This window comes from Manis javanica, chromosome 5 (assembly GCF_040802235.1).
Source record: "Manis javanica isolate MJ-LG chromosome 5, MJ_LKY, whole genome shotgun sequence".
Classification (NCBI taxonomy): Eukaryota; Metazoa; Chordata; class Mammalia; order Pholidota; family Manidae; genus Manis; species Manis javanica.
Genome location: NC_133160.1, coordinates 172,121,617 through 172,129,387, shown reverse-complemented (window position 1 = coordinate 172,129,387; position 7,771 = coordinate 172,121,617). Strand labels below are relative to the sequence as shown.

The window sequence follows — 7,771 nt, the reverse complement described above, 5'->3', positions numbered from 1 at the left end:
TCAAGGCTGGCAGCCACTGTCTGCCTCCCGCTCCGTCTGCCCCAAGGGCTCTGCATCCCCACAGCTCCAAGTCTATGGGGAGATCACCATCTTTTTCATGCCTGAAAAAGCCCACCAACCCCCTCTCCTCTCACAGCTGAGACCCCCCCCCAAGCAGCACAGGGTTCTCAGCCACCACCCCAAAGCCCCCATGATCTTTAAAACACCTCCAAGCCTCCAGCCTAGGAGAAGAGGAACCCTGGGGCTGCTCACTGAGTGCCTGAGGCGTGGTGCGGGGATCACCTCTCGAAACCGCTGTGCTGGGAGCACTGCACTGACGACACAGCATCGCAGAGGAGAGCAGGGCAGCCCAACAACAGGTGCTCGCAGGAAGTGGGACCAAGACCCCAGCTCCTAGGAGCCCTCCCTGACTTGTGCACTGGGCTGCCACCTTCTTGGAGTGTCTCAACCAGCCCTCAGAAGCCCATTTCTGAGATGAGACGCCTTAGGTCTGGGAGCATCAAACCTTCAGGAAGGATTTGGGACACTTGGGCAGGGCCTTGAAGGATGTGTAAGAGTTCTCCTTATCCCAAGCTTCAGGCCACCTGCAGTCAGGTGAGGTTCCTGCCTTGTCCTACATCCCATCATGCCCATTACACTCTACTCATGGGAGTCCTCAAAGGCTCTGACCCCTACTGGTCACTTCCAACCTCCTGTGCCTTGACCCACATAGTTCCTGCCACCTGGGACACCCTCAGAGGACCCAGGACAAACGTCCCCTCCTCTGGAGGGTGCTCCCTGGCCCTCCCCTTCTTTCTCTCCCTTCCTCTGCCCCACAGACCCTCTCACAGCTGACCACCCCCTTACCACTGCCTGTGTTTGGGCCTGTCTCTCACTAAAATGGGGCTTCTTGGGGTATGTCCCTGTTTGGGGCCTGGCACGGGGGGACTCAGGGGAGCAGGCCACCCACATCAGCAAGGAAAGATAATTGGGTCACAGCAAAGAATGAATTATTCCCTGGGAGAAAGTTTCAGAGTGCATGAGACTCTAGCTGCAGAGACGTAGAACAGAGAGAGAGGTGGCCTGGAAATCGAACCCACAGAGCAGGTCTCTCTGGCCTGGTAGGTCCCCACAGGCAGGGGTCAGAGCAGACTCCACAGGGCAGTGATGGACTCCCCAGACTGGGAGGCTGAGACCTCGGCTCTAGTCTAGCCAGCTGCCCCAATGGCCTGGGAATGACACACAGCCTCCGTGGCCTTGGGGACTGACCACCTCTATCCCCAACTCCAGGTTTTATGAACTGTGAAGTCCTGGGTGTGCCTGAGTCCTGCCAGGGACCCATATGCTCAGCCAATCAGGTCACCCAACCTGATGGAAAAGGCCTGACTCCAGGAGCAGTGTGAAGGGGTCAGTTGTAAATAACAGAAACCTCAAACCACCCACCTGAGGCAAAACTCAATTAAAGTTTAAATTTAAAAATGTGTATTGACTTTTAATGGGTTATTCATTAATTTTTTCATTTAATTAATTTCCTGGCTTCTATAAATGGGAAGTTCACATCTTCAGGCATGGCTGGATCTAGGGACAGCCAAAGTGCATTGATGCTGATTGGTCCAGAGTGGGGCCATTGCCGGACCTACAGCTGCACAGGACCCTTCCTATTGGCACTGGCCATTCCTGGGTCCCACACCCCTGTGGGAGCAGGGAGATGTGTCAAAACAACCCAGACCACAAGGACTGAGTGTGGGGAGGGCTCTCTGGAGAAGGGGATGGCTAAGGTGAGGGATGGAGAATGAGATGCTTTTTATGCCAAGGAACAGCATGTGCAAAGGCCCTGAAGCCCGAGGTGTCGGCATTGGTACACAGCATCAAAGAGCTGTACTTCCCTTGCCTGCTGGAGCCAAGTGGCGCGAGGAGGAGATGGACATGAGGAATGTATCTCACCACTATCTGCAAGCAAGCTGAGGGCTCAGCCATGTCCCTCTGGCAGTTGGAGCTCAACGACACCCTGTTGGCAATTGGACGTGGGAGAGTTGGAAGCATGGCCCTATGGACTGGCCCTGCTCATGGCTGGAGGGCACCAGTGGTCCATGACAGTGCATGTAACAGCCCGAAGTTGGGGGGGACTCTGGTCCCAGGGTCAGGCCGGATGTTGCCCTGGCTGTGTCTTCCCTTGCAACCTCAGTGTCCCCATCTTTAAGGCAGGAGGGCTGTGCAAGGGGCCTTCCAGCTCCTCAGACACTCTGGGGTGAGTGCCACCCTTCAGACAGCCAGGAAGTAGCATGGGAGGGAAGCCATCTCAGTGCCTTGAGCCAGACACTCTCCTGGGCATCAGGACCACCACAGCCCAGGGTGACAGCCCACAGCACTTGGCAGGAGGCAGCCCTGGAGCTACTCCTGCAAAGAAGCTGAGCTGCCCTGCAGGAGGCTGGGGACAGTGCTGGGTGGGGTGCCTGGCAGGGGAGAAGGTCACACGAGGGCCAAGTCCCTGAAGACTCCGCAGCGGGCCCGGGACCTTCCTATAGCCAGTCAGACCAAATCCCTTAAGCTATTGCTAGTCTGGGGGAATTGCAGGCCCCGATGCCGCGTGCATAAATCATTCCCCTTCTGGATTCCCCTGGCAGCTCCTTGGCATCTTGCCTATAAACAGCAGCCAGTGAGCAGGGGACAACACCTGGTCAGCATCCTCGCCCAGGGGGCCTGGTCCTGTCTCAGGGTCCAGAGAGTGGCTTCAGCACCAGGACACGCAGCAACCCTCACCTGCTCTGTCAGGACCCTCTCAGCTGCCCCAGCCCTGGTGGTTTCCCAGCAGCCTCTGGTGTGGATGACTTCCCTTGCAACCTCAGTGTCCCCATCTTTAAGGCAGGAATCAGTGGGAGCTCACCTGTAGGGTGTCATAAAGGAGGTATAGGGCAGATAACAGGTCACTGGCATGGACTCACCCTACACTCAGTCCAGCTGCCACAGCCACTCACTCACACAGACACCAATCCACCCACCCACCCCAACCTCCAGCAGTCCAACTCCTTGACCCCCGTCTGCACCCCCAATCAAACCCAACTTCTTCCAGTCTCATGCACCATTCGCCCTTCCCCAAGCCCACCCAGTACTCCCACCCACCCATTGATCCATTCACCGTATCACCCACTCACCATCCACATGTGCAGCTAGTCGGGGACGCACTCCCCACCCATGTGCTATCCAGCCACCCAACATACACCTGCAAACTGATTATCCAGTCACTAACAGCCAATATATCCACCCAGTCATCCGTCCCACCCCCAACAATCCGTGGGTCCACCCCTCCATCTGACCAGGGACCACCCACCATACCTTCACCCTCACCACCTGTTCAGTAGTCCAGGCACGGGTGGATGAGTCCGTGTCCCACCCCACAGCACGGTCCCATCCTCTCATCCATGTACCCACCTAACCCACCAGCATCCCCTCATCTAACCACCGGCCTGCCACCCTCCAGCCCTTCCATTCACCCAGCCCCACGTCCACCACCTTGGGCAACCACGCATGATGACCTGTCCACCCACCAGCCCGCCTGCGCCCCATCACCCCTCACCACCCCTCCTGAGCACCCGTTCACCACCTAATTCCCTCCGTCCACCCAGCCGCCCACACATCCACCCATTCATTCGTTTGCCCTACACATCTTCACCTGTTCACCGATACTTCAAGCTGCTGCCCCCAGGCATTGCTCTAGGAGCCAGACCACCAGAGGGGACAACTGGGCAGTGTCCCCGCCTATGGGGTGCACAGGCTCATGGGGTGAGAGAGGCCCCACAGCGAGGGAGACAGCACATCACGCAGCGATGTCACGTGAAAGTCCGCGGAGCGAAGCGACCTGACTTAAACAGTCAGGACGGGGACCAGATCCCAGGGAGGCAAGGACGGCGACAGGCAGCGACTAGCCAGCCAGAGACGGTGGCAGCTCAGACCAGGAGGTGAGAGCAGAAGGCGGTAAGATAATAGCCATAGGGTTTGCAGCAGGCCTTGGGCGAGGTGAGAGGGAGGGGTGGGGGCGCCTGTGGGGACAGCGTTCCGTCTGCCCATGTGGGGAAGACTGGGAGGTGTGGGCCTGGATGGAGAGGCGGGAGGTGGTGGGCCTTTAGGCCCAAGTCCTCCATGTGGGGACGCTGCGGAAAGGGTCAGCCAAGGGCCAGATCCAGGCACAGTCACACTGGGGGCTCTGGCTCTGGGCGGAAGCTCTTGGCTCCGAGGCCCCACGAGGCCGCCTTCAGGCACTGCGGGCGCCTGCTCTGTGCCTCGGACCGTCTGGGGCACATGCACTGAGGCTCTGCTGTTGACGTCGCTGTGCGGGTGGCGAGTGACTCCAAATCACAAAGTAGGCACAGCCCAGGTACCTGCCCGGAGGAGCTCGGCTACGCCACCTCTGGCCGCCCTGCAGACCCAGGCCGCTCACCCCGCGGGAGCCACACGGGCTCCCAGAAAGGGGGGAACCACCAGCCCTTGCTTAGCCTGCGGTTCTGGTGGCCACCCCGCAGCCCTGCTGAGAGCCGGCTTGGAGGGCTAAGGGGCCCTCTCAGGGCTGCAGAGCCAGAGGCGGGCAGGCGGGGCTGGGTCCGCACCCGCTTTCCCCTCTGGGCTCCCTGCTCTGGGGCGACAGCGTTGCCGGGGGGCCTCCCTTGCTCACAGCCCACTCCCGGCACCAGCCTCCCTGGGCCGCCCTCCCACTCTCCGTCTGTCTCTGGGCCTTGTATTTCTTACACTGCCCCACAAAGTACAGGCTGTGAGCGCAGAGCTGTCAGCCGGAGCCGGCTGCCCCCGGTGGGGCCAGTCCCAGCCATCCAGCCACCGTGGGGCCGGCATCCAGGAGGCCCCGGAGATCCCCTCTCAGGGCAGGCGCAGGCTGACACTGGGGGCACTTAGAGGGCCTACTGCCACTACCGGAGCCCCTGCAGAAAGCTCTGGAGACTTAGGACCTAGCCCACCCTCCACCAGGGACAGCCCAGCCTGGGAACCCTTGGGTCGGGGCCGCCAGGCCCAGCACTCACAGGCACCATCGCCGAACCATTTGTCCCTGAGAGGCCTGGTTCGCCCACAGGCTGGGCGCACATGTGACTGCCTTTCAAGAATCCCTTCTGCCCAGGGAGAAAAGGGCAGGTGGGCAGGCGTCTGTGACCAGGGACCTTCCCCAACACCCCACTCCCAAGGGCTGGTTCAGGTGCCCTGGCCCACGGGGCAGTCGGGAAGACTTCCTGGAGAGGGGGGTATCTTTGAAGGCTAGTTAGGCTCAGTGGGGACCAGGCATGCTGGTGGCAGAGAAGACCTGAGCAAAGGCCTGGAGCTGGGGTCCTGTCTGCATGTCCCCACTTTACAGATGGAATGTTTGTGTCCCCCAAATTCCCATGTTGAAGCCCTACGCTCCCATGTGGCTGCACTTGGAGATGGGGCCTCTGAGGACGTGATTAAGGTTAAATGAGGTCAGGCTCTGATCTGATAAGATTAGTGTCCTTAGGAGAAGATACCTGGGGCCTGGGGAGCAGGAGGTGGGGAGTGAGCAGGCAGAGCCGGAGGGTGTTCAGGGCAGGAGGCCGCGCTGTGTGACGCTGCAGGGGCAGATTTTTCCAGGCCCACAAGAGGTGCAGCATGAGGCGACCCCAGTGGAAATGGGCTCTGGTGGTGACGTGGCCGTGGAGGTGCACCACCTGGAACAGCTGCCCCCCTGGGGGTGTTGCCAGCGGGGAGGCTGCACCTGGGGCATCTGCGCTGTCTGCTCATTGTTCTGTGCTTGGAGCTGTTCTGAGAAAAAAAGGAATGTCACCACTCTGTCACTCTGCCCGGGTGCACACCAGGCAGGGGTCACGGAGCTCGCTGTGGAGGGCGGCCTCCCGCTACGAGACACCGATTCCTGCGGCATTTTGGAGTGGCGGCCCACGCGGACTGACGCCTCTCTGAATCTTCGCAGGCCTCTTTGCTCAGACTGCTCCCCCCCAGTTCCCTCCGCTGCCATCCTCCCCGGCACCTGGGCCCAGAGGCCCAGCCCGTCCTCAGCCTGCAGAAGAGGGGGATCTTCTGGTCTGCGGGCAGGAGGAACTCAGGGCCTCATCCGAGCCCCACACAGGGCAGCTGTGAGGACCTTCTAGGCCACCCTGTGTGGCCTGGACCAAAGGGGATGGGGTGGGGTCAGGGCCACTGGACTTCCCACCACTGACCCCCTGACTCCACAAGGGACAGGAGCGGCTGATGGAGGGGCCACAGGGACTAAGAACACAGGGACCAAGGATGGCGGTCTCTGGCCGGGGCAGCTTCTGGGATGGCATGTGAACGCTTCCCTGGCCTTATTTCACTTGATGCCCGAGGCGGGGGGCAGGCGGCAGATTGCTGTCGGGAGCATCAACACCTACACAAGGTGCCTCCAGGGGTTCCTGGGCCGCAGGGTGGGCAATCCTTGCCCTTGTAAGCCTATGGGAGAAAATCCGAGGGAAATCAGTCCCCCACAGTGTTAACAGTCCCTTGATGGATGCCCTGTGGGAGCTGGGGACACCGGGGAGGGACAGGAGGCAGTCCTACCTGGAGCGGGGAGACCGAAGGCAGGAGAGCAGAGCCCAGGGCAGGCGGCCAGCTGTCCGGGAGGGCAGGGGCAGGTGTGAGGGCATCATCTGTTCAGAGACAGGGATGTAATTCTGATAAAAGCTTCATGGGGTCTAAGGCAGGTGCCTGGTGGACTGCATGAGGGAAGGAAAAGCGTTCAGTTCTGATCGATGCTGTAACCAAACACCTCCTGAGCGCCAGCTGGCCCAGCTGGTGTGTAGAATTCTCTTTGGAAGAAACCCAGTCGGGCCCAAGGCCTGAAGAATAATCGCTCCTCACCGCCTGTCCCCTCAACAGGCCTCCCCAGGCTTCACGAGGAGCAGCGCCATGAAACCTGGACCCCCGAGCCCAAGCCTTGCCCCTCTGTCCTGTCCCCCAGCCCCGTCTGCCCGGCCTGCTCCCCCTCCCTGGCCCCCCATCTCCCCTCCCCATTCCTCCTCCCTGGCCCCCCATCTCCCCTCCCCATTCCCCCTCCCTGGCCCCCCATCTCCCTGCTCCCCTTCTTCTCCCCCTCCACCCACCTCATCCTGCTCCTGGTCCCTGTGTGGAGGGAAGGCCTCCACAGCACTGGCTGGCTGGTGTCCCTCCCCCACCCTCCAAGGAGGACTCAGAGCTCCTAAAAAGGCCACTAGGATGTGACTCTAAGTACTTTCCGCATGAGGGGTGTCCCAGCACATCCCTGGAGACACGTGCGGCATCACCCTCATGGCAGCGCGAGAGTGGCTGGGAGGCCCTGGGCAGGAGTGGACCAGTGCGGAGCAGGGCGGTGAGCAGAGCTGCAGGCTGGGGATGGCCGAGGCGAGGCCGGCGGAGGCAGAGGCGGGGGAGGCTCTGTGGATTTCCTGAGGGCCACCAGGCCGATGGCCTCCTGCCCCCGGGCACTGTGCTCGTAGGCTGCCTCTGCCCAGATCTGCTCTCGGGAAAAATGCCTAAGGAAGCGTCCCTGACTTCACCCTCAGTTCTGGTTCCAAAGGAATCCCTGGAAACGGCTCGTAGAGACCTCAGAGTGACAGGCTGTCCTCTGGCTCCGCGCTGAACCCCTGCACAACCAGGGCAAGAACGCTTGTCCAGTTTTGCTCTGGGCCTCTCCCTTTGGACCGTCCCAGGCACCCGACTGGGACATGGGTCCCAAAAGAGAAATCCGTTGCTCATGGGCAAGCCTCTGCGCTGGGAGTATGGTGGTCGCCTGCTCTGCCCCTCCAGGCCGGGGCTTCAACTCCGCAAT

The 7,771-nt window shown here is 60.8% G+C and overlaps 1 long non-coding RNA gene across 1 annotated transcript; it reads right to left on the bottom strand.

Moving 5' to 3' along the window:
* Positions 1-1,521: 1,521 nt before the first annotated feature.
* Positions 1,522-6,617, bottom strand: LOC118967412 (uncharacterized). Its single transcript, XR_005054403.2, has 4 exons — positions 6,526-6,617; positions 6,360-6,417; positions 5,481-5,749; positions 1,522-2,863 (listed from the first exon to the last, which is right to left on the bottom strand). It is a non-coding gene; the product is annotated as an uncharacterized lncRNA (long non-coding RNA).
* Positions 6,618-7,771: the final 1,154 nt, after the last annotated feature.